A 26,067-nucleotide genomic window follows, 5' to 3' on the forward strand; every position below is an offset into this window, starting at 1 on the left:
ACATCGACTTTTATTTGGCATGAGTTTATGACTTGGCCTAGATATTATACGTGGTTTGGGCTTTTCACAATAAAACTAATGCAATAATTACTCCATCATTATAAACACGTTCGGCTGTTTGTTACCGAAAACTACTCCTGGAACAATTTCGCGATAAGTGGAATACCACTAACCACATTATGACTATATTTTTAACAATTTCGTTCTAAAAAAAGCTCCACTTTTGCTATGTTTTTAAATTAATATTCTGTACACCTCAACCTGTATTTCTTAGGTATCTTCTTCTACCCACTCCAAGGTATCCTTGTACCCTTTAGTGTGGGAGGTTTATGATTGAGTCATTCTAAATTATACGGGGTATGTACAAGTCAAGGATGAAAAAACAAATGCCTCGATCTATTGAGAGATCGGCTCGGATTGAGTAACTAATCTTCTCAATATATAGACCGTAACCTTTCAAAATCGCTAATGCAAATTATTGTTAAAAAAAGCTCAAATCGCCTTAAGTTTGTTGAAAATTATGCAAATTCGTGTGAAACTGCGTCCATTTCTAATTTATAACAACCTCTCGGTACCAATAACCTTCGGGTTTAGGAAAAAAATGGAGTAAGTTGTGTCGAACCGCAGACAACCCACTCAAAACCACTTTATGAATGAATCTTAATCATGCAAATCATATAATAGAGTAAGAATTTACTATTTCGTGGTAAGATTCGGAAGTGACTGACTCAATAAATTAACGTAGGTAGGAGACTCCGGAATTATGTCACCATTTTTAAATCGATCAGTCACTAACTTTCCTAAAAAAACAATCCACTTTGCTTACACGTATGAATCAGTTGATTTGGTACAGATATGGAAATTTGATTGATTCATCGATGTCAAACCAGCAATTATAACGGCGACGTCTTTGGTAGAAGACGACTTATTTTTATCACTCCAGTGATACGCTTGGGCATATTGCCAATTTTACAACTCATTTATAATTAACGCAAGTAATTACTGCGGCGTCAACTAAATTTTTTGGTCTGGTAATTTTTATTGTTCGCTTGTGATTTCAATTGGTCAATAAATTTTATATAAAATATAATTCGCAAGGTTAAACGAGAGCATACGATAATTGCGAAGGTAAATCCGGAAAGCTCTTTGGTTGGTGACAGAATATCGTTGTCGCCACATTTTTCTTTCGGCTAGAACTAGATCATGCACTAAAAATGATTGCACGATATGAATCAGATCGCACAATTTTTCTAGGAAATCGCGATCTGGGCGTCGGAGCGACTGTTTATCTAAAGAAAAGTGCGATTGAAATGTTTTTTTCAAACCCCCTATATTTTGAAAGCATTTTTATGCGAGTGCAAATATACTTGAAGGATAAATCCCACGTAGTGCACGACTAATTTTTATGGCCTTAGGAACACTTTGTGGTATTGTTCAAATTGGTGCCCAACGGGAGACTATTATGTTAAATTAACTTTCATTGCAAGACTAATAGTTGTGCCACTAGCGATCGTATCGTTTTCGTCAAAGTTGTGTAATTTTTTCAACGTTGTTATCCTGTCGGATGTGATGGCAGAAGAGCCGTGACCGGGCCATCCAAAACTACGTGGACCAAATACAAAACAAAATCCCGAAGAGTCATAAGGCCGACTTGTTTTTGGCAACATTCAATTTACTTACTTAATAGTAATTTCCCATAGGTAAATAGAACTAAAGTAGATTTTGCCATTGGACAACCGCCAACTGATTAATATAAACTATAAAAAGCCACAAATACAACCTTATTATACTATTTATTATTATCCAGAATTCCCCTCGGTAATCTGTGCACGAGACCGGTAACCGTCGCCATATTGTGCAGTTTGTGTTTGACGTTGTATCGTTCGGTACCACCAATATTTTGCGAACGCCAACAGGGACGTCGTAACTGCCAAAATTGTCATGGCAGGAAACGAAATTTTTCATAAAACTTACGTATATAGTCCAGTCAAATTAGCTCCAAAAGTAGTCTAAACTGGATGTAGTCCCTTCACTCAACGAGACCAAGTGTATTCTATGTAAAAAAAATCCGCTGAATCCCGGAACATATTGTTATCAACAAAAAACGAAGAAAAAACGGCGAAATCTCGTTATTTTTCGTATTTGACTTCAATTATCTCGATAAGTATTGCTCTAAGTGAAAAAATGAAGAGAAATGAATTTTTCGATTAGACCTCTCAATAAAAAGTTATGGACAAAAAACCAATTTTGAAAAAAATTCAAAGGGCTGTAACTTTTGAACTAGTAGCCCAATCTTGGAACTGTTTGAAATTATGGATTCTACAGGCCACATTCTATAAGAAAATTTTTTTCCGGGTCGATCTGAGTCAATTTTTTTTTCGGGGCTCAAAAAAAGGCAGTGTACAACCTTCCTTTTTTACCAAAAATCGACTGCACCAAAATTTCTCGGGAAAACACTTTTTCTTATTAATTTTGGTGCGTAGAATCCAAAACAATTCGTACTTTTTCGATTAGACTTCTCAATCAAAAGTTATGGACTAGAAACCAATTTCGAAAGAAAATTCAAAGGGCTGTAACTTCTAGTAGCCCAATCTTCAAATTGTTTGAAATTATGGATTCTACGGGCCAAATTCTATAAGAAAATGTTTTTTCCCGGTCGATCTCAGACATTTTTTTTCCGGCCTCAAAAAAAGGTAGTACTTTTAAGTTATTCAAATATTTGAGAACAATTTAGAAATGTTTAGGGAAAGTTTCCATTGTCACTAAATCAAATATCAAACCCGATACAACTGAATACCGAACGATCCTGGAGTGAAACTTTTTGACTCGATAGTCTGCGTAACTTAAAAACAATAGGGACCTTTCTTATATCCTTTAAGACCATGTGTACCAATTTTCAAAGCGATCTCACGTTTCTAAACAAAGTATCATGCACACGGACAAACGGATGGTCAAAAATGGATCTGTTCCAAAATCGCTAGGATTAATTTCAGAAAGGCGTATGTATCATGTGTACGACTTACGATCGCCAAATATAAAAATATCGCCGATTTCCCCATAAATTTAGATCTAAATAATTTACCTTTTCATCGATTAAAATCACAAAACCCGTTATGGGAAGAAGACTACATACATTGAAATGTATATTCCATTAAAGAACGTTGGGAAATTTTTTTGATACAGCATTATAACACAATTTGTAATCGAAATTTAATGAAAGAACCGTCCAATGAAGTTGCAGGGCTTGATCTTCCAAGAAAAATGTGGGTAAAATTAAATCGTGTAAGAGCAGGACATGGAAGATGCAATTATATACTACACAAATGGAATCCAGAACACAATCCAGCCTGCCTATGCGGAGATCCTAAAGAAACCATCCAACATATAGTTGAGGAATGTCCAAATTCTAAGTTTAATCCCGGTTTTGAAGCACTTCATCGCATTTCTCCAGAAGCACTAGACTGGTTACAACAGCTTAAAGCCTTATAAAATTAAATTTGTCCTGGTAAGAAATTAAGCATTAGAAGTGTAAATATATGGCAAAACTTAAAGTTCTAAACACTATGAAGCTACAAAGACCATCTACAGTTAGATAATATCAAATACCACTCCTACACGATTGCAATTAGGTAATACATTGATCAATCAACTCTTAAATTGCCTTAATGGAAAACGCTGATTATCTTCATTTAGGACGAAAAAAATGCAATAACCTTTGGACCCATCAAAATTTTGTTGTAGAAAATAATTAGATGTCAAGATCCAAATCGTTGGTAACTGTCGGATAATTAAAAACAATACTTGTAGAAGTGGCGAGCTTATAATTGATTTTAATAACCCAAATTCAATCTATAAATATCTTTTCGGGAATTGGCCGTTAATTTAGAAATAGGACGTTAATTAAATATAATGTCGTTTTTTTGGCAAATAATTAAGTGATGGCGGATTATTGCAGAAATTGTTAGAAACGTTAGGGTGAAGGCACCATTCGTGGCCTTGCACCTGTCGGTGTTCTTTTATATACCTACATGCTACGAAAAATGGGTGGGTGTTTATGCAAATGTGGATAGTGTGTTAGGCGTACCTACAGTGATTTCCTCCAAAAAAATTCGTCCTGAAATACAGGGTCGGGACGGTTTCGCAGTTTGTGGTATTTATTTATGTTTATATAGCAAAGCGTCAAAATATTTTTTTTAAGTTGACATGTTCACCCACGATTATTTTCTTCGAATTATACAGTAGCAGAAGTTTTTGAATTAGATTCATCTTTGATTTGTCACCTAGCCTCTGGTTGAGCACAATTCTTCATTTTTATTACAGTTGGAACATAAAGCCAGTCGAATTCGATGGTCAAGACGCTGCTAACAATGTAAAACATTTTAAGTGCTAAAAAATGAGTCTGGCCATAATAACTTACTATCTGATTAGTCTCTGCATAATAAGAAAGCGAGAATCTTAATAAAAGTCATTGTGAGTAATGCAATAGTCCTGTCACAAAATTCGCGAGATGTATTTTATGGTCGGTACCTACCCGTCTAGACGTCATCTATAACGAGACACGTTTACAAACATTATAAGGCTTGAGGCCAATTTTTGGGTAACAAAGAGATTGAAGTTCTATAGTTTTGGCAGATTTCCCAATGCTCCATGATACACCTACTTATCTTACATATTGACGCATTTCAATACAATATTATCCACGTTTCGTAAACAATTACTTCATGCATTGATATACTTTCCATCCCGTACCGCTCGTACACCCTGCCACATTTCTAATGTTACTTTTCCATGGATATTGTTGTGTAAACGGACGTTTTCTTTGGTATAAGCACCTAAAATAACACTGGATTATCCTGTACACAAATTGCAATTATTTGTTGACTTTAAATCTCCGATCGTTGCGCTAATAGTTTTTTTCAAGATAAGGAAACACAGATGCAGATTATCGTTCAACGACACTAATTTGCTAAGGAAGTGGCGGTGGATGCTGAACAGAAAGGGGTATTGTTTTAAATAGAGGAGAGAGACGTTAATCGTGGCTTGTTTTGTGGTGTACGTTAATCGTTATTTTTTACGTAGCCGCTTATTGCTTTGGTGATTGGTACATTTGCCGCTATTTAGGCGTATTATCGCAAGACACTAGACAGTTCGTCTTACTAGTTCGAAAAACAGATTTTATATTCGTACAGTTCTTGTTATAGAAGAAAGTTAGTGTGCCTACGAGTATTAAGAGATTTAAGTCGTCGTTATAAAAATGAATGTTTCAGTCGAATTAAGAAATCTTTAATTAATTATTACTATCGATCGCTTTTTGCATGGCATTTGAATTTTTCTGGCCTGGAGTGCTGATATTTCTTTATTTTTTATTTTATTTATTTTTGCATTTTTTTTATGTTGTTTACAAGATCCCATTATCGTTTTCTTATTTACAGTTTTCACTAGTAAATTCAGCCCAACTAGATCAATTTTCGTGGCCACGGACTTTGTGAATAATTACCAACTTAATCGGCCAGAAGTACCGCAAGTCAAAGACTCTTCTTGCAGTCATGAACCATTTAGCAAACATATTCAGTTTCACCCTAGAGGTAAACCACTTCAAATTGTAAAAGCAATTCTTAAAAATTCGAAGAGGTTCTACAGTAATTCTAAAAAATTCTTGAAAATTCTACAAAATGCTAGTAGTATACACCTAGATTTTACAGTGATTTTTCCTCGGGGCAATTCACTTCAAACTATGTGTAAACTAAAATTCTAAAACATTTAAAACATTATAAAAAATTCTAGACAAATTCTAGAATGCCTAAACATTCTAGAAAATTCTAGAAAGTTCTACCAAATGCAACTACAGTGATTTTCCCCTCGGATTCACCTAGTAACGCGATATTTACAATGAGAATTACTTTTTTAATATCCTTGCAGTACTTCAGATTAAATCTTTTAACGAGAGTTTCAATAAAGCAGCGCGATGGTAGTGTTTGCGCTGGTAAAAGTTGAATTGAAAAATATTTTGCTAATGGAAACCACGAAAAATGTTCAAAACAACATTAAATTGAACGATTTTTTACGTCCTTAATTCTCAACTCTCGGCCTACTGAAATTGAGCCGGAAAATTATCCTTCTGTTTGTGCTTTTTGAGTAATAATCATTCCCTTCTCCGTTTTTTCAAGATTAACATTCGTTTTATAGTTGTTTGCGCAGTACGTAATGGCAAAGAGTACCCCTCTTTGGTAATGGTACCTACTTGCACTGTGGATTAAAAAGTCTTAGGTTAGTATTACCACAGATGGTATTTTATGTGGTATTACTGAGATCCATTGCAAAATGTATTCATGCTTTTACTATAACCTGTTCCGAACATGTTTTTTTTTCTTAATTTACGGATCAGTGGGCATGTAAATTGTGCGATATTTTAATTCCATGTCTTAATTAGCCATTAATGGCTACATTATGCAATGCTTTGTACATGATAACCAAAATCATCAGAGAACAATACGGTCACTTTTTAATTTGATTTAATTTGCCACTGGGAACTGTAATTACCGTAATTATTAATCAATTAGCACGTTCTGTCGGCCAGCTTAAATAATTAATTACTATTAAGGATCGACGAGCGATGTAATCCAATTTGGGCTTCCTTTTGCGTAACCATTTCCAATTGACGCTAATTATATCACAATAATAGCGGCGTGGTATTTTAATAAAGTTTCATAAATCTTTTCAAACGCTTTAAAATCTAATTATTTTTCAATGTCTGGCCGGACCTTAAAAACCTGCCGTTAATCGGCAACGTGGACCGTTAGATGTAGTTCGCGCCCGTTTTTTTTGCAAATTAGGCGCTTCCTTCCTGACGCCTAAGGAATGGCATACTATTTTTATTTGATATTGCATGGGCGGTAATAATTACATTAACTGTTCATCCGCATCCATTATGTATTCAGACATACAAACTCTTTGCTCACTTTTTACCAAAGACTAATGCATACGTCGTCAAATGTTATTGCACTACCTTCTATGCGATAGTTCATTGCACCATCATCTTTCGCCTTTTTTATTAAATAAACGGGGGGTTTTCGATCAATTTCATTTGTAGTACGATATTCTCATATGTTCTGAACGTCATTTTATATTGTGCTCCGCGCCCCATTTGAAATAAGAATGAAATATGTTTTCACAATAAAAGAACGTTTTGTTTTTCCAAAGCACTCTTCCCAAAAAATTAAAAATTATTGTATGGTAAGCGAGATGCACTCGAAAAATGGACACCGTATACAAGTGGGGGGATCCCGCCACAGTTGATGCATCAGAAAAATGTAAAATTTTACTCATAAGAAACAAGACAAGTAAAATTGTTAATGTTAAAAGATTGAAAAGGTGAAGTTTTCCTCTGTCAACTGAATACATAGACAGATCGATGGAGATATTTCTCCGTTTCCCAAAATTGAACTTTACAGTCAAAAAGTAACCGTAGATACAGACAGACATAAAGACAATCCGAAGCAGGCGCATATTTTGTCGCAGAGGGACCATCTTTGGAGAACAATACCATACAATTAGTTTGAAGCATTTTAAGTTGTAATTTGACTATCCTTTTAGACTGGAACCTGTAGTGCCTAGTGATACTTCATTTTGAGCAATATCATTCGTTACTGATAACTTTGCCCTTTTTTGGACGAGATCCTTAAAAAACTGGTTAACTGAATCCTGTTATCCACCTACATTTACATATAAACCGCAAAACAACGTTATAAATTGCTCACATTTCTTCAAATTAATATTGATCGTCAATTTACATCGAAATCTCACCTCATTAGGCGAGTGTGGGCTGTGCGGAAATTATTCTCAAAATCTCACGATCTGAATGTACTCTACTCAGAATATTAGGGATGGAAACCCTCCCCCGCTCTTGGTTTTGCACGTAACCAAGATTATTTATGCGCAACACAAAAGTATAATTTATGAATCTGCGAGAAATCGCTATCATTCAAGATGAAAAAGATCATATAATTCTTCTGTCACAATTTATTATGCAAATAATGCGACCGGATTTACATATTGTAATGTATTTATGCTACCGGGCTTAAGATGTGTAGGTACGCCTACAAACCGTTTAAAAAAACTGCGTAGATGGTATAATAACGAAATTGATATTTTGTACAATCTCGAGCTTCCTTTTCGAATTAGACGGACGAACAAAGTCCATTTTACAAAATCCTGGCCTCGTTCTCGCACTGAAAAATGATGTTGCCGTAACTTTTTCATCGTTCATCGCAAAAACGGTCCTTGTTCGGATCGGTAATGGACGTATAGGTCGAGGTTAATGGTTTTTGGATCAATTTGCATATAAATAAGTTTACAATTCTCACACAATTAATGCATGGGTTAACGAAAAGTGTACGTGTGACGACGTTTCCGGGATTTATAGACAAATTATGCGCTGATAATTATCTCACACACGAAAAAGCCAGGAATTTTATGGAAATTTAGAACCGTAGATTGATTTCGACTCGAGGTGTGAATAATCGTGTACTTTTTAACATTTGAAGTGATATCCTAAATTAAGAACCAAACAAGGGTTTCAGTTAGGATCGAAATATACAATTTATGGAAAAAACACAGCATTCAATCACTTAATCATATATCATATCAACTGAATAAACTGTAATTTGAAGTCGTTAATAGGTCATCGGGCAGGTACACTCAAGAAAACTGAAGAAGGACCAGTGAGCAACGAACTACTTAGAAGACAACAAAAATCACTAGTGTATCTTACGGACCCAAAGTGAAAAATCTTGTGGTTAAACTTTAATATTTTGTTTTGTATAAACAAGTTACACATAAACATGCTACAAGTTTTAATGGAATTACATTGATTCTGGTCCTTATTTTGAGCACGATTTCAATATTCTACTTCCTAGCAGGAATTTTGGTTGATTTTAGCAATTGACTGAGAGTTTTTGATTTCACAGGATTAATTATCTTAATAAGTCATTAATTATACCGATTAATCTTCAGATATTATGCGATTTGTTGCCATTTGGGCCTTAATCGGAAAATTATTTTGATTTTTGAGATCATATAATAGATTTTGCTCGAGATGATATAATCTCATTAATCTGCTAAAGATTATGACGAAATTAATTTGATTGGTAGTCCATACAACTTTGCCCGAAGCTATTGTGTTGACTTTCCTATTGGTGGTATCATTTTTGAAACAATACTAACGAAATAAGATGTTATCGGTCAAGATACTCACGGAATATGTCTTTTACTCGAATGTATGAACACACCGTACATATATGATCGCTACCAGCTTTAATGACCACCCGGTATATATGGACAAATACCCCCAGATCCTCCGCTGTGACTTTCAAATCCAAAAACACGTTTAGCGTTCGCAACCACATCAAAATTTGAGAGAAATAGTATCGAACTTATTATCATGAATCACGATCTTCGTCAAGAAAAGAAGAACTGATGGTCCCTTATGAAAGTATCACGGAGAGTCTTCCCAGTGGAGGGATGTTCCCCTGCATATTATACGTGGTTCCGCCGGGGAGTCTGGGGGTAAACTAATTTTGGCTACACTGAGAGATATTCCATACTCCCCAAACCCCTCAAATTATCTTCGTGTACCAATGGCCACACCTAAGCAACTTTTATATCGATTGGTAATAAATTATTAATGAAGAGAGAGGAGTTGAAACCATTAAGTGTTCGAAGCATGTACTAATAGTACTAAATAGTGCTTCAAGTGGTCGAATATTGTAACATATTAAGCAGAACCGGTTCCGTATGACCAAAAATTGAGGAGTCAGTATTATACTGGTAGTTTATACGGTTTAGAATACATTAAATATACCAGTTTTAAGAATAAAGGGTCTTCAGCATACGCAATCAAAGTTAATATGCAGAAAATCCGTGTTAAAACTTCAGGTTTCGGAGGAAAATGGCGAAATGTCAATTTTCAAAGGTGCGTGCCCTTATAAAAAGGATTCCCACTGATCCCTGGAAGTGGTAACTCTTCGGAATTTGTTTGTTGAGTCCCGGGAATCTTCATGCAAAATTTTCACTAAGTGTTAAATAATGGATTACATCAAAGATCGCTTCTTTCACAATTACTTTCCTATCAGTGAGTACCTGAAAGACACGAAATTTATTATGCCTTTTAATAGAGATCGAAATTTTGAAGCTGCTGAACAAACAAAATAATGAAACGATATTTCAAAAAATGCCACCTGTTTCTATCAAAATCCTTTAAAGATAGAAGTCAGTTGCTTTCATTAGTCCCTTACTGTAACATCTAATCAGGCTCCAGTAAGAAATAGCGTGCATCCTGTGTATCTCGGTGTAAATCTGGATTTAAAAAAGTTGCAAACAGAGGAATACCATATTATCCACAAATTAGCAGGGTTGGGAAGCTATTGAATGCAAGAAATCTACGAAGTCTCTCTTTGGACTTTTCTGCAGGAGAATATTGTTTTCCGGTATGGAAAAACAGTTCGCCTCACTTGAACAATGCAATGTGAACTATCTCTTGATTCTTTCAACTCCTGTAGGTTACCAACATTAAAAAATGTAGCACGTCCTGAAATCCGTAGAGGATACGTGACATTAACGTTCTGGAAAACGATTAATAATGCCGTCCATGAATTTTTGGGGGTTGAAAACCCCTCTAAAACTGTTTGGTTTGTGTATTCGCCCGTTCAGTTATCAATTATAAAAAAGCTACTTTTTTCAAGGGTAATATCAACGCATTTTTGTGGAAAAAATATTGAGCGAAAACTAATTCAAAGCTAAAATATAAAAAATTCATTAGGTAGGTAACAATTTCTTTTTCAAAACACTCCCCAAGTTTTCATTCTTCGTACACGGCCCTGTTTATTTGAGACCCTAATGTAATAATAAAATACAAATTTCCTAAAAGTGGTATTACAGATACACAAACAATAATCAAGGATCGGAAAAAAACACAAGTTGGAGAAGGAATAAATAATAGTGGTAGTGGTAGGTATGTTGCTCTGGAAATGATAGTAACACCAACTAAGTTATACGAGTGTAAAAACATGTAAAAGGGAAAGAAACACGCAAACGGATAATTACAGAAATACGCAAGGAAAAATAGATACTTGAGAAATGGGAGAAACTATTCAACTTTATACCTAAAAGAGATCAACAAACGAGTGCGATACAATTTCAATGAGTACAATAAACCCAAAATGCTCAAGAAATTTGTGTTACTGCAACGGTATACTTACTGTTAAATTTATATTTAACAACACTATTCAGTGTTATTATTATATTTATTCGTTAATAAAATTCACCTCGACTAAACGGCAACACCCAAAACTCATGAAAACTAAAGCCCGCTCGTAAACCTGTCCAAACATAAACAGTAAAGTAAAATCTATTTCAGTTTACGGTTGTCAGCAATTGACATTATCACGAAATCGTAAAACTATATTATAAATACTAAAAACTGTCTCTGGGGAACTGGGGTAGGAATCTAATAAAATGAAGAATGTAGATATAATTCTTTGCAAGGTGCACCACCTCTTAAAGTTAAACGATGGAGAAATCGATGCGTTTCACTCTTTTTTAATACCTATCAGTATTTTGATTCAAGGGATGGCAAAAAAGCAAATGGCTGCAAATTTTAAAAATATTCGATCATTGTTTATCATGGTTCAATTTCTAAATAAAAATACGATTGAACAACAAAGAAGCGAAATAAACTCAGTTATTGTCATTGTTTAATTTGCATTGGGAAAATACGTCACATCGTATACGAGTCGGTGCATTTTCAGAAGGGCGATTTACAAGTGGTTTTCTTTCGAAAATTTGAGCGACGGCAAATTACCTTTGATTGTGTTCGCTTGAAACAAGAAATTGTACGAGTACATTATGGGATGCAAACCGCGGAGCTGTGAAGAATTTACGCTACTATCAACTCATCCGCACCTAGACATCAGGGAAGCTGAAGACATATAGATTTAGGAAGGCAAATACATCTACATATTGCGGACCATTATTCATTCCTGTATTTCCTATTACCACAAATACGAGTTGATGTAGGGGCATCCAGTATCCAGACAATTTCTATACGAATTGAGGTAAAAAAAAATAAAAATAAAAAATAACCTTAGCAGAAAATTAATGCAGGTATAATAAAAAATTCGGTTTCTCTGTTGCGCTTAAGGGTGTCATATCATTTGATTTTCTTTTATGAATATGAGCTCTTCTTCTTCTGTGAAAGTGCAACTTCTTTAAAACAAAACGTGTTAACTGTACGATTGTCGTAGATTGGACCCCCTTATAAAAATTAATTTTTTTAAACGAAGGTGCAAGAGTCTTGGAATTGATCAATGGATATAAAACAGATGCAAATGTTTTTTTTAAATTACTCCAAGAAAGAAGGCTAAGGCGTTAAGTTGGATTCAAAATTTCAAACCGACGAAAGGAAAGACGATCGAGAAAAAAATTAGGGTATTGGTTTCAAACCATTTCGGCTACGAGGGGTGTTTATGTTAAGTAGAAAGCACCCCTACAGAGTTTGAATTTCATCAAAACTAAAGGTACGCGTTTTTTTTTAATTTTCTCCAAGAAATACAAGTAACTAGATCAAAACAGTCAAGTTTTATTTCCTCCCACACAATTTGGTGTGGACACCGAATTTGATTTTTCTCCGATACTGGCAAATTATGGGTGAGAACCAAATCCACCTTTAATACATGCACAACTTGAGGCGAAAAAGATAAACAAGCAGCTGCCAGTATATCCTAATTAAACTATCTTGGAAACAATTAAATTTAGTCTGATATTATAATTTGTCTGGAAAATCGTATTAATTAACGCTTACAACAGGAAACGGTGTTAATTAGCAGATATTAAATAAGATTGAGACAATGAGTAGGTAATTGTTATTTGACGATCTCGGGTTCATGATGTAACGAACGAATAACGAGAATTGTAGGTAAACCTGTGAACTAATTAAGCTCTCAGTTTTCCTTTGAAAACCAAAAACTAAAAGTAGATTTTCGAAAAATTGCTTGGATAAATCAATTCTGGGTTGGATGGAAGCATTTTAACGAGAAAACTAATTTCTTCTCCCAACGCAACCCCTAAAATTTTAGATAGGATAACGGGGTTAAAATCTTTTGGTTTTCGAAGTTATAGGTACCTACTAAAGATCAACGTGAATGTTGAAAAACTTAAATAAATGCTTAAAAAACCACGCAATGGTAGCAGGAGTTTAGTGCCCCGATATTCATACTAGCCAAGTGAACTATGTAGTGTTAGGTAACTAACGGCGCCCTCATGGCGGATTCGACCGGAAGAACAAATTACTCTAAAATGTTCTTCCTTGTAAGGGTTACGTATAGCGTATTTCCGTACGTGATATGATAAACGGAATTGGTTTTGAGTATTCCAGGAAATCAACAACAATGCAGAGACGCCCCAGGGGATTTCGAAATCTAGCGCGAAATGAATCTTTGTATAAATTACTAGTAATTGTTGATTTTGCTATCGTTGAGTATGCTATAAATAAATAAACTAAATTTATCGTTGTAAATGTAAGCAATGTATATGATCTTTAAGTACCTCCACGATAATTGTGATAACTTTTGACAATTGGCGAGAACATGCGCATCCATTTAGCTGAATTGGAAACGGAAACTGTACTTATACAAATAAGAAATCATTGACTGGGAAACATTTTAGCATCCTTTAATCTTGTTTGAGGTAACCCAAGCTGTAGTAAACAAACAATGGGGAAGTTTAGTTTAAAATAGATCAGAGGTTACAACTTCGTAATACATGGCGGTTATTAATAACTGCACTTTAACGTAATCTCAAAGGCATATCTAAACAACCGCAGAAATTCCGTTCTATTTTAAGCCCAATAGTTTATTTTTTCAAGCGCATCTACGTAAATGAACAGGCTTCCATAATGATGCACTTACTTTCACTGGGATATTTCGATCCCCATTGAAATTTATCATTTTGAAAAGCTGACATGTTTGAAATATATAAATATATTTGTGTCAAATTTGCCATTACTGTCAACTAGCACCATTTAAAATAGTAGGTGCAATTTACTTAACAAAATGAACCGACGTCCTTTTGTCTAATTGCATATTGAAAAGAAATGCACATAAAAAAACCCAAATATAATCAGTACAATCGGAAAAATTAGAAAAACTCGAAGAGGCGGAAAAATCCGAAAAACACTAAGATATGAAGAATCGGAATTATTGGGAGATTTATAAGAATCACAAACTTGAGTTCAACTCCTTTAAATTCAAAAATTGAACATTCGATTCGAATTAAGACTCCAACCATGAAGTTAAATCCAAAATTTTCATTTTAAATGCAAACTCAATTTCACAGTTTAAGTTCTCAAATTGAACTTCATGGCACTCGTTCACCTTTTGCATACATCCTATCCCTTTTAACGAATCTCGAGTTGATCCTTCAGTCGTAGAAGTTCAAAATTTCACATAAATTTAATTTAAGTTCAAGTTATTTGATACCCAAATTTTCACGGTTTCACGGTTAGCATTTTAAATCTTGAACTGAAATTCAAATTCAGACTTGTAAATTAACTTAAAAATTCCATAATTTCCAGAAATTACATCCAACTTTTATTATATTCAGCTCAAAATACTCGTTATTAAATGGAAATTTGAGACTTATTGCTTATCGAAACTTGAAAATATCCAAATTTTCTCAGCAAAATTTTGAATTTTAGTTAAGCCTTACTTTATTTTACAGTTCAAATTCAACGAATTGTGAATTTATATGCGAAACTGCAAAGTGCGCAGTTTAAGAAATCGAGTTGAGTACTTGGGGGTAAATTCGTGATGAGATTTGAACCAAAATAGACCTCACCAGAAGTTGGCCCCAATTTCGTTATTTTAAATGGGATACCCTAGCTTTTATTGGTAATCTACTAAAAATTTACACTACATGCTGTTGAGATATTAGGAATATCGGTAGAGTTAATCAAGTAGATACTTAAAAGAGGATTCAGAGAAATGAGGATACTGAGGGATTTGTGTAATGGGAACTACGAGAGTGTGGTCCGAAGACTTTCTTAGAATCGTTATGATACCGCTTCAGGAAAAGAAGGGAACAAAGAAATGTGAGGAACACGAACCATCGGTGTTATAGCTCATGCTGCTTAGATTTCGTTGCGGGATAGGAGAGTGAGGAGGATAATGGAGCAGCAGGGGAAGATCAATTTGGATTCCAAATGAGTTTGGGAACCAGGGATGCAATTGCAAGTGTTAATAATTGGGGAAAGATATATTGAACGAGGAAGAACTGTAAGTCTGCGCCTAGTATTGTGTGAAATATGAAAACCTGTTTGAAATTTTAAGGGAGAGGGGTGTGGATGGAAGAAAAAGAAGATTGATTTGCAACTTGTATACGAATCAGGAAGTGTCACTGAAGGTGGGTAATAATATGACTGAATGGTTTGGAATAGGAAGAGTAGTTAGGCAGGGACCAGGGCATCAACAAACCCTTGCTGTCAAAATGTCTCAAACAATGCTATAAATCTGCCCCCGGTCGAAAATGTTTATTGGTACATTATACGAAATTAACGTTTTTCAAAGCACCGGCCATAAGAGAAAAAAACAAATAAGTAGATTTACATAAGGAATGCGTGGAGACGTCCTTACAATTAAACCTAGCACGGATTCATAATGGAGACACTGTTTGCGGGACAGTTCTGTCACCGAATGAAATTTTCACTGTTGAATGAAAAAGTTCATTGACAACTAATTCTGCAGGCCATCGCGCTCTTCGCTACATCCCAAAATTTTATCAATCATGTCGTTCACTTTACAATCGACAATTGTTTGCCAAATGCCGTACATTTGTCTTTCATTTCATGGTCAGGTATGAATTTTACAAAAATAAACAATGAAGTGCGAAAAGATATTGGCGTTCACATGCTTAAATAAACACAAAGGTGAATGGTACTATTCCTTTAAAGCTGTCACAGTCGTAGAATTATTGTTGTCGCAAACAAAGGATCATCATTTAATTACGGCTCCAGGTGGAGAGGATTTTTGAATCCAGTTTACTATTTACGGTCAGCGTCAATTTGTCAACAGTAATTCCACACATCATAAAGCCATACACTATCTCCTAATCCGTTAAAATACGACGTGTTTGGTAATAAAGCAAATCGTGGACCTTTGTCGTATCCAAATTTGGTTTTACTAATTTATTACATGTCGACGTCTCTAGCGCGAGATTTTGGAATCTACGAGTATTTTCGTTATAATGTAAGTACGTCGTCGTCTTCGTAGATGATTCACCTAGTGTTGCCCCGAGATCCAGGTCGCCGCACCCAAAAGGAGTGTCTGTCGAAGTTGCTACCAGAAATGATAATGGCAATTAGACATTTCCCCTTTGTTGCATAAAGTTAATGGCGATGTGACAGTTTCTTTTTTCTAGAACACATTTAGGTGTTTCTTTAAAATGAAAGTTCAACAACGCAACTTCTGCGAATAATAAATTAAAAGTTGGTATACAAACCAAAACGTATGTATTTTTGACTCTGTGGTAGGTAGGATGTGTTTATATTTGAGTTATTTTTACCGTACATTTTTTTTACATTTTACGTGCGTCTTTTAACGAATAGATCGGAAACCATTTTTTTTCCTCTCATGTACGAGGGTGTGCTCAATTTCGCATTGCAGAAACGTTTATAAACTTGTTCTCGTTTTGAATGCAGTCCAGCTTCAGCACAGGAGGGCAACGACTGAACCCACGTGTCCTTTTGAATTTACTTATTGCGTAATATGCTCACATAGACTAAAAAGTGCAGATCTTGCTAAAAGGTAGAGAAAGGTTTTCAAAAGATGTAAATAGAGGATAAATAGAATTCATGGTTAATTTTTGGTCTAATGTTCCAGAACGGAATACTTTTCAAACAACTGGATCACTGCTTGAAGTTAGCCCATCATTATCGAAAATTGGAATATCGTAATACGGTCTAGATAATTTCAAAATATATTGTAACGTGATTTATAAATTCGGGTTCGATTTATATCAATATTTATTAAACAAAACTAAAACGCTATAAAAACCGTACAATTTATATCGACTATTTATATCACACACTTCGCAATTTATATTTCCGCACTCGATGTTTCATACGTACTCGATCTCGTTCGGTAGTAAACTGCCGCGATGTTCGGTCCGCAACCATTTATACACGCAAGCAATGTAAGTCCAGAAACACTTGATCAGATTATCACGAGTAGAAGAAAGCTTCTTCACTATCTAAAAATTTGAGTGGCCCAACGTGGGACCAATATGTTTTAGGTTGGGCCATAATTTGCTAGATTTGTCTTGTTTATTTGAATTTATACCGCTGTCTTGATAAATATGCAGCGTTTAATTGTTTCTGTTTACCTCATACAGTGTACTTTTGCTTTATTACCCAAAAAATTTTACCCAAAATCGACTACACCAAAATTTCTCGAGAAAATACTAGAAACCAATTTCGAAAGAAAATTCAAAGGGCTGTAACTTTTGAACTAGTAGCCCAATCTTTGAACTGTTTGAAATTATGGATTCTACAGGCCACATTCTATAAGAAAATTTTTTTTCAGGGTCGATCTGAGACAATTTTTTTTCGGGCCTCAAAAAAAGGCAGTGTATTACCTTCCTTTTTACCAAAAATCGACTACACCAAAATTTCTCGGGAAAACACTTTTTCTTATTAATTTTGGTGCGTAGAATCCAAAACAATTCCTACTTTTTCGATCAGACTTCTCAATCAAAAGTTATAGACTAGAAACCAATTTCGAAAGAAAATTCAAAGGGCTGTATCTTTTGAACTAGTAGCCCAATCTTGGAACTGTTTGAAATTATGGATTCTACAGGCCACATTCTATAAGAAAATTTTTTTTCCGGTCGATCTGAGACAATTTTTTTCTTGGGCCAAAAAAAAAGGCAGTGTATAACCTTCCTTTTTTACCAAAAATCGACTACACCAAAATTTCTCGGGAAAACACTTTTTCTTATTAATTTGGTTGCGTAGAATCCAAATCAATTCGTACTTTTTCGATCAGACTTCTCAATCAAAAGTTATAGACTAGAAACCAATTTCGAAAAAAAATTCAAAGGGCTGTAACTTTTGAACTAGTATCCCAATCTTGGAACTGTTTGAAATTATGGATTCTACAGGCCACATTCTATAAGAAAATTTTTTTTCCGGGTCGATCTGAGACAATTTTTTTTTCGGGTCTCAAAAAAAGGCAGTGTATAACCTTCCTTTTTTACCAAAAATCGACTGCACCAAAATTTCTCGGGAAAACACTTTTTCTTATTAATTTTGGTGTGTAGAATCCAAAACAATTCGTACTTTTTCGATCAGACTTCTCAATCAAAAGTTATAGACTAGAAACCAATTTCGAAAAAAAATTCAAAGGGCTGTAACTTTGGAACTAGTAGCCCAATCTTGGAACTGTTTGAAATTATGGATTCTACAGGCCACATTCTATAAGAACATTTTTTTTCCGGGTCGATCTGAGACAATTTTTTTTCGGGGCTCAAAAAAAGGCAGTGTATAACCTTCCTTTTTTACCAAAAATCGACTGCATCAAAATTTCTCGGGAAAACACTTTTTCTTATTAATTTTGGTGCGTAGAATCCAAAACAATTCGTGCTTTTTAGATTAGACCTCTCAATATAAAGTTATGTACAAAAAACAAATTTCGAAAAAAAATTCAAAGGGCTGTAACTACTAGTAGTATCAGTTTTACCATTTTATTTTTAATTTTGCAATAGAGTGTGTTTTCCTTGCTAGAAGGACTACTGCGATTATTTAAAATAGCAACAAATATCATCACCTTTCATTACTTTTCGCTTCAATCTCTTGGCTCCACAACGAGAGCAGTGAGAAAAATTACAATTTAAAAATAACATCAAACTGCTATCGCGTAATTAGATCAACCTACTTTCTTGGTTTTTTAAGAAAATCAAGCAGACGACTAAAACAGAATTGTAATTACATTCGTAGGTACTTAACCGCAAGCACGTTGCGATGTACTTTAAATGGAAATTTTCGCCTTATCGCCTAACATACATCAGAAATCGCATTTATCATTCTATTGTTGACGCATTGACATAAATTAATCGCCGCAAAACGGAAGGTTTTGTTGTGAAAATCGCGAATTTTTTACATTTTTCGATCATGCACGGAATATCTTAACCTTTCTTCGTTCATCAAAGGTGCCGCCGCGTACGTCACAGCGTCCCTATTAATTTTTGCAAGTTGTATCTGTTTTTGCCCTCCCGAGATTAAACTTGCTACTTTAGTCTCTGGGAATAGGGACTAAAGTTGATCTTTTAATCCCAAGGGATAAAAAGTGTTCCCATAACAACCAAAAAATGAAGCGAATTTGACAAGTCTTGTCAATATTTATTTAGTTATATTAACGTTTATAACATAATTTTCACAATTATGTAGATTAATAATTGGAGCAACATGTTCACCATTTCCTCTTCTTTAATGGCAACTTTTGTGCTGGTGCTACTATTTGCATTAAACGTACTCGTATTTTTTCCAATCGGTTGGACAGTGCACTCATTATCTTTGTAATAAAAACAAAGAATCGGTCATGATTCGTGTTCGGCTTCCTAAGTGACATATATTTTCTGCACAATTCCACAATGTTAAGATTACTTCTGTCTGAAAAGATTACAAAATTACTCAACGTTGTTAGTAGAATATTAACAATTTACCTTGGACAATAGATATTTATCATTTGGAGCCTCTTTTAAAAACCTGTCCATTTCTTCTCTCGTAAGCAATTTGGATTTCTTCGGTTTATATCCGTCATTTTGACGTTTGATAAACGCAATTAGTTTTGGAAACCTACTAATGTCGATGTTTTTCTTGATCAATATTGTGGCCTTGAGCATTGAGTACAAGGACCACAGCGAAGAAGGTGAGAAAACCCTTGCTGTTTCTCTTCAAAATTAGCGAGTACGTTTAATTTTCAGTGTATTCTTGTACAGTTTTACTTGCACACCATTTTTTAAATTCTTCGTACCGCTTGTTATATAAATTTTTCGACTTTCGTGGGTAAAAGGCTCTCGACCGCTCGTGCAGCTGCCATCTTTATGCCAAGAGGTTCCTTACATTCATTCTCAGTCATGTTTTTTGCTTCCTTAAATCACGAAATGCAAAATGGTGCGTTTTATTTACACCTATTACCTTGGGTACCTAACCAAGCTTACTAATGCTTTGTTTAAAAGGTCAATTCCTTTAGGTTCCGTTGAATTGAATTCTTGGAATCTACCTAAGTTTTTAGTTACATTATCCGGGAGGGCAAAAAATTGCGTATATACCACAGGACTAAAGTGCGATCTAATCCCTCAAGTGGTTATTGCCCCCGCTAACGCTCGGGCAATAATCTCCACTCTCGGGATTAAATCGTGCACTTTAGTCCCTTGCTATATAATATACTATTTCGAAAGCGCATTTCATTTCAATATAAGAAAATTTACATTTGTACCGCTTCATGTGAAACGATGGACGTGAGTAGGTCTGGCGATGCAATATAAAGCTAATCAAATGTCATAATATCGGATTAAACAATAATCCTGGATTATTATTTTTTTGGTGCAACTGGCCGTCAGTTTCTGTAATACTAATAAAGAAATTCTAAAAGAGACCGATTTTATTAAGGGATTGCTAGTGCTTCAGAGATGTGTTCGTATAATGATTGAATTAATAGAGGAATTGTCTAGCATTTTTCTAATTACCCATTCTTACGTTTCAGTGATCCCGATGCTAAAATTATAAAAAAAGAAGCGTATTAGAAGAACATAAAATGAGATTTATGTGCTCCTGATACAATTTATTAAAGAAACATTGGGATTTTAAAAGTGAAATTTGTATCCGAAAAAGTGATTGTTAGCGCCTTGTTTGCTAGCAAACGTTGTGCTCCTGATACAACAATTTTTAACGGAGTATCGCACCCTGAAAACGATCCAGTTTTCACATTTTCTTGGAGGACCTTTTCATGGTAGAACTACATTTTTGTTAACCTAGCGAAACACCAGTCCGATTAGTACATGTAAGTTATTTTAATAACATTCACCAGCTAGAAGCGATTTAGACAAGATGGCCAGCAATCTGCCCCCTTCTTCCAATAAGCGACCGACATCCTAGCGATCCTCACAAGCTTTTTTACCGACCCAACACCAATTGCAAAAACCCTACAAGCAGAAGTAACCGCAACTGAAGAAATAGAGCAATTTCATTATTTAAGACAGTGTTCAATTTTACTTCTGATGATTTTTCTAGATTGGTAAAAACAGAAAATTACAAAGGGTTCAGTTTTACTTTTGACAAAACGAGAAACAATTAAATAATTCAATTCTTATGTGTGAAATGAATGGATCGTAACAATTGAAATGACATGCAATTTATATTATGAAATTATTAATTGTCGGTCAGGTTTTATTTAAATGAACCAAAGAAAAAACAAACGCTAATTTATGAATAGAAATTTGTTAATGTTTCTCTAACTACTAACTGCGAATGTTTAGTTATTTATCGAATATTGTAATTTTTTGACTTTCAATTTGTTGTTTTGATTGTTTATTCATTGCCATAAAGGAAATACCTGTTAATTTCTTTTGTGACAGTAGCTCTTATAATTTATAAACGTGTGTACTTATATACCATATTGCAACAATTTCAAGAGCCTTGGAATCACTTTCATCCAAATTTAAGTAGACGAATGAGAATATGTGTGATAAAATGGATTTGCGAGTTTGGTGTATAGTGGAGTTCCCCTGCTACCAATTTTATACTTTCTTTCAAGATTAATGACAATACCTTTCTGGAAGTAGGTATTTCAGTAGGCACGAGCCGTTTACGTTTGATTAGTTGCTTTACTAAAACAACCTTTTAGCGAATGCTACTCAAAATTGAAACAAAATTCCCTATTGTCTGAGATTAGCTCTTCAAACAACACAGAAATTCTCCATGGAGGCAAACTCCCAGAGGAGAGGTAGAACTAGGTATTAAAATAAACTTTGGCTTGTTTCATTCGGAAGTTTATCTCTTACTCCAAAACTCAACCAGGAACTGTCAAAATGGATATTCGTGTACTAGTTCCTTTGGGAAACACGTCTAAACGTACGAATTCCGTGCAACTGAATGTCAGTTGACCTACTACGTTCAGTGACAAAATATGTAGAAATCGTTTGTACGTCAATCTCGTTAGGAGTACTTTTGGAGAACATAACAATAAATCAAATTGTTTATTATCAGGCTAAAAAACTTGGTTCTGCCCGGGATCGAACCGGGGACCTTCTGCGTGTAAAGCAGACGTGATAACCGCTACACTACAGAACCAACTGAGTGAGCAGCCCCTCTGCTGGGTTCACATGTAGGTAGGGGTGAAATCATTACAATCTTATTTTTTTATTATTCTTCTTTTATAGGTGCCATCTGACCATGAAACTGTAAGATTCGTTGTTGTGGAAGTACGAAAACTTTCGCGATCCTTTTCTCAACTTGTTGTGAAGGTCGCAACATAAATTTGGCGCAAACATCTTCAAAACACCCACCCTTCTCTATAAATACCGAAGAATACCAACGTCCGACTGTTTTTACGGTTGTATTCCAAATAGGAAGTGGTTATTGCCATTTATGTTTCAAAAAAATTTATATCCATAATAATCGCATTACGTTATTTATTATTTATTAACTTATTTATTAGTCGAGGTGATTTAGCGCCCAGTTTATAATCTATTTCTCCTTGTTGAGGAGATTCGATTAGCATAAAATTTGCGTTTTCTTAATTCCGAAATGCTTGATTTATTTCGTAACGTTAGGGCGTAGGGTGGAAAATTGCCCTGGGTGATTACGAACTTACGCTCACTTTGAATATAAAACTATATATAAAGCGTTACCGTCTTACCGAACCCATTAATTTTGAAGAATAGTCAACAAATTAACAATTTATCATCCATTAATAAGTAAAGAAATTAACTAATTGATATTCATACTCACAACGATCACCAAAAAGGAACCTTGATTGTCAAAATTTACAGTCGTTCATAATTTTGCCAATAAATAGTTTTTTTAGTAGAAAAGATTAACGAAACACACTAATTAAAACTGCTCAAAAACCTTATTAACAATTTACCTACAATTGTGTTTGTGCGTAGAATAGTAGGTACAGGTACTTTACAGGTTTATACTCCTGCTTACTCATTAAATGTTTATAATTAAAGAATGTAAAACGCGTTTTTGGAATGTTACCTATAAACAACTCACCTTCAAACATCCGTTCCATCTAATATTACGTAAACACTACGATGGCAGCACGAGCTTGAGGACAGTATTTTTAGTATAGATTCCCTTAATCTGACCGTAGTTATTTCAAATGAAAAATAAATTGCTATTCTGCCATAATTTTAAACAACAAAATTGTATTTTCTGTAAAAGCTAAAATAAAACTTATTTCTTGTTAATTTTTTTCCCAGATTTACTATTTTTAGTGGTGAATAGTTGCACTGAGTAAATAGAAAGTTGTTCATATCTTCAAAACGGGAAATCCAAGAGTCGAGGTATTTGTGAAGACAGTTGTTATTAAGGGTACCACATTTTAACTAATAAATTTCGAGAAACCTGAAGCATGATTTGTTCCGGATTCAATTTCGTCAACTATCTGGCGAAATTCACAGTCACCAAATTTTTAGCCGGCGATACAAAAGGTCCGATTGTGTCCACCATCCAATTTTCCAAAGAAACCCAACTGTCGACGGGGAAAAAATTTTCACTCATAGATAAATGTAAGTTAATTTTTTGCATAGTGTAACCATAGGAGTCAATTTTTGTTGGGGTTTCTGCATAAAAGATTTATGTTTAAAGTCATTCTAACATTCCTGAAGGGGTCGACTCACGGGAATTTATCTCGTGAACAAATTTGTGTATGTTTTATCAGAGCTGGGCAGAATACTTTCAAAAAGTATTTGAATACTAAATAGTAAATACTTTACACAAATCAAAGGTATTTGAATACTAAATACTTTTACGTCCAGCAAAAGCGAATACTAGATACAGATACATTGAAAAGTATTCAAATACTTTAAAAAATAAGTATTCAAATACTTTAGAATGTATTCGAATACTTTCAAAAGTATTCGAAAACTTTCAAAACTATTCTAATACTATCAAAGGTATTCGAATACAGTAAAAAGTATTCAAATACTTGTCACTCAAATACATTAAAAATTTAAAATAGTATACTAGATAAAAGTCTTAATACTACTTAAAAAATCAAGTTATACTTTGTATGGGGTTAGCTTTTTTTATATTTCTATTGTTATATACAAATTTAAGGGGAGTAAAAGCCAATTATTATTATTATATTATTATATAGGAGGTACATACCAGGACCTTTCTTATACCAGTTATATAAAATTGGTACACATGGTTTTAAGGATATAAGAAAGGTCCCTATTGTTTTTAAGTTACGTAGACTTTCGAGTTCGGTATTCAGATGTATCGGATGTTTATATTTGATTTTGTGACAATGGAAACTTTCCCTAAACATTTCTAAATTGTTCTCAAATATTTGAATAACTTAAAAGTACTTCCTTTTTTTGAGGCCGGAAAAAAAATTGTCTGAGATCGAGATCGATCGAGAGTCCATAATTTCAAACACTTTGAAGATTGGGCTACTAGTTCAAACGTTACAGCCCTTCGAATTTTCTTTCGAAATTGGTTTCTAGTCTATAACTTTTGATTGAGAAGTCTGATCGAAAAAGTACGAATTGTTTTGGATTCTACGCACCAAAATTAATAAGAACAAGTGTTTTCCCGAGAAATTTTGGTGTAGTCGATTTTTGGTAAAAAAAGGAAGGTTATACACTGCCTTTTTTTGATGCCCGTAAAAAAAATTGTCTCAGATCGACCCGGAAAAAAAATGTTCTTATAGAATGTGGCCTGTAGAATCCATAATTTCAAACAGTCCTTTGAATTTTCTTTCGAAATTGGTTTCTAGTCTATAACTTTTGATAGAGAAGTCTGATCGAAAAAGGACGAATTGTTTTGGATTCTACGCACCAAAATTAATAAGAATAAGTGTCCCTTTGAATTTTCTTTCGAAATTGGTCTATAACTTTTGATTGAAAAATCTAATCAAAAAAGTACGAATTGTTTTGGATTCTACGCACCAAAATTAATAAGAAAAAGTGTTCTCCCGAGAAATTTTGGTGTAGTCGATTTTTGGAAAAAAAGGAAGGTTATACACTGCCTTTTTTTGAGGCCCGAAAAAAAAATTGTCGACCCGGAAAAAACATTTTCTTATAGAATGTGGCCTGTAGAATCCATAATTTTAAAAAATCTAATCAAAAAGGTACGAATTGTTTTGGATTCTACGCACCAAAATTAATAAGAAAAAGTGTTTTCCCGACAAATTTTGGTGTAGCCGATTTTTAGTAAAAAAAGGAAGGTTAAGTATTCAAATACTATGCGAAGTATTCGAATACTTCTCAAAGTATTCAAATACCTTGCGAAGTATTCGAATACTTGACGAAGGAGATCGCCAAAAATGTTTTAATTGTTTCTCACGAGAGGAAGAGACACTTGAGAGATTGTATTTTTCAAGGATTCTTTTCCGATTCTTACACATTTTTTTAAGCAAAAAGTTCTTTACAGATTCCGAAAATATTCTTTAAGATTTTCACTCATGAATCTATAAAAATTTTGATTTTGTTTTGGGGAATATTCAAAAATTCTCCGAGACACCTATATATGGAGATCGGCGAAAAATCTAAACCGAATGTTCTAAAGTTCGAAAATGTAGGTACTTGAATATCTGATGATCTAAAAAAATGATTGAATAATCTCTAAAGAAGCCTTTCAGAGGTTCCCAATAATTGAAATAGGTAGGATCTTTTAAGAATATATACCTATATACGACTACTAGTCACTAGACTATGGTTACATTTATTATAAATAATAACTAAATTCTATTTATCTACCTACTCTAAATCTATCATGAATTCTTAAAT

At 34.3% G+C, this 26,067-nt stretch overlaps 1 non-coding gene across 1 annotated transcript; it reads right to left on the reverse strand.

The window, feature by feature from the left end:
- Positions 1-22,323: 22,323 nt before the first annotated feature.
- On the reverse strand, positions 22,324-22,396 carry Trnav-uac. The gene has a single exon. It is a non-coding gene; the product is annotated as a tRNA-Val (tRNA).
- Positions 22,397-26,067: the final 3,671 nt, after the last annotated feature.

This window comes from Photinus pyralis, unplaced genomic scaffold (genome assembly GCF_008802855.1).
Source record: "Photinus pyralis isolate 1611_PpyrPB1 unplaced genomic scaffold, Ppyr1.3 Ppyr1.4_LG7, whole genome shotgun sequence".
In the NCBI taxonomy this organism is placed as follows: domain Eukaryota; kingdom Metazoa; phylum Arthropoda; class Insecta; order Coleoptera; family Lampyridae; genus Photinus; species Photinus pyralis.